Here is a 1840-nt window from a genome sequence, read left to right on the forward strand (position 1 = left end):
CTATCTTCTCTAAATCAAATTCAGGATTATTACCTGTCTTTAGTCAAGAAAGTTTTCACTATTTGAGGCACCTTGTGTTCACTGCTTGATATATTGGTTTGGAGCTATTTGCTACTTAAGTTTAGTGTCTGTAATGATATTAAAAATCTCTTGATGTGCAGTTATTAGAGCAGTTGCCCGCAGTGATACAGAGGTAGTTTCTGAAACCACAAAGGCTGGTGGCCTACGTGGAAAATTGAATAAGGTGGTGTTGGCTTAGTGGTGGCTTAGACACATCAGTCATTGTTCCATGGCTAAGGTATAGATTTTTCCCCCTTTTTACCCCATTTTTTTTATCAAACATCCATTGCAAGTTTGCAATATTGGATATTTCCTTCTCTTCGCATATATTCTGAAATCTGAATGACAAATCTCAGGGACTTAGAGATGAGTTATTTTTTTTTTTGAATTATTGATTTCTCTTTAGAAAATAATGTTTAAATATTTATTAGAATTTGTAAATTGAGATCAGAGACCATTTTGAGATTTTGTAGATGATATGATTGGGTTTAAACTAAAAAATGATGTAGTTTTGTAATAAAGCATGGAAACTATAATTGGTGATCCTTATTTTTAAGAATTTGGGATGTGAACTGGGATATTGAGCAGTGGATACCCTTGTCACTTTTACCTGTTATTGTATATTTGTGTTCTTATTATAATATTTTATTGATGATTTTTGCATTACAGAGAATTATGGTTGTGAAGTTGTTTGCTTCACTACTGATGTTGGCCAAGTATGTTCTAAATTTTAAATTCATTTTCTGTAATTGAGATTTTTGTGTAAATTGTGTTGGAAAATGTGTTTTAAGGTTATAAGCTTCTGACGAGGGGAATTACTTTATGCAATTTTTGTTACAATGTCGCATCATCTTAACAACACTAAATTTAATAGGGTATAAAAGAATTGGAAGATTTAGAAGTGAAAGCAAAAGCCAGTGGGGCCTGTTAGTTAGTGGTAAAGGACTTGAGAGAAGAATTTGTTAGAGATTATACATTTCTTTGCCTGCGTGTTGGTGCAGTTTATGAGAGGAAGTATTTGCTTGGGACCTCAATGGCCCGCCCTGTAATTGCAAAGGTACTTTTGCTCAAAGTTTAATATATTTATCTTCCTTGGTAAGGCCATTTCTTCTGTTAGCTCTTAGTGCAGTATTCCCTCTTTTTATATTGAAGAAGAATTATAATGACAATGGTAGTGGAATATACTTATCTAGTTATCTTTATTTCCCCATTTTATAAACATAGATTGATTGATATCTACTGATTGATAGGCGATGGTTGATGTTGCCAAAGAAGTTGGAGCTGATGCTGTCTCTCATGGGTGTACAGGGAAAGGAAACGATCAGGCATGTCTTACTATTAGTCTCACAACACTAATTATGTCATTTATTTTATGTTAACACTTTACTATGTAAACTTTTAGGTTCGATTTGAGCTCACTTTCTTTGCTCTGAACCCCAAGCTAAACTTTTAGGTGCAAATAATATTTTATTTTGAGAATGTTCACCTAAAAGTAATTTTGTTATGATACATTGTTTTGTTATGATACAATTTTTTTCCTTTGTGGACTACCCAAGGAAGAACCTATTACTGCTTTCAAATAAGGAGTTCTCTATGGAATCTATGATGATTTATAGTCTCCAGATCTTGGAATAATTCTGAATTCTGATATTATTTACTACTATGGAATTGCATACAAGTTTTTTCCTTTGTGGACTAGGTTTTGTTCCACTTTTCTATATACTTTTTGTACATCTCTCTCGAATTATGATATTACTTTGATGGTAATTAGTATGCCACT

General features: G+C 32.7%; 1 long non-coding RNA gene across 1 annotated transcript; it reads left to right on the forward strand.

Moving 5' to 3' along the window:
* The first annotated feature begins 977 nt into the window (after positions 1-977).
* LOC145959029 (uncharacterized) lies at positions 978-1526 on the forward strand. Its single transcript, XR_014434636.1, has 3 exons — positions 978-1117; positions 1311-1385; positions 1463-1526. It is a non-coding gene; the product is annotated as an uncharacterized LOC145959029 (long non-coding RNA).
* Positions 1527-1840: the final 314 nt, after the last annotated feature.

This window comes from Cajanus cajan, chromosome 6, assembly GCF_000230855.2.
Source record: "Cajanus cajan strain Asha chromosome 6, NIPB_CcT2T_4, whole genome shotgun sequence".
NCBI lineage: Eukaryota > Viridiplantae > Streptophyta > Magnoliopsida > Fabales > Fabaceae > Cajanus > Cajanus cajan.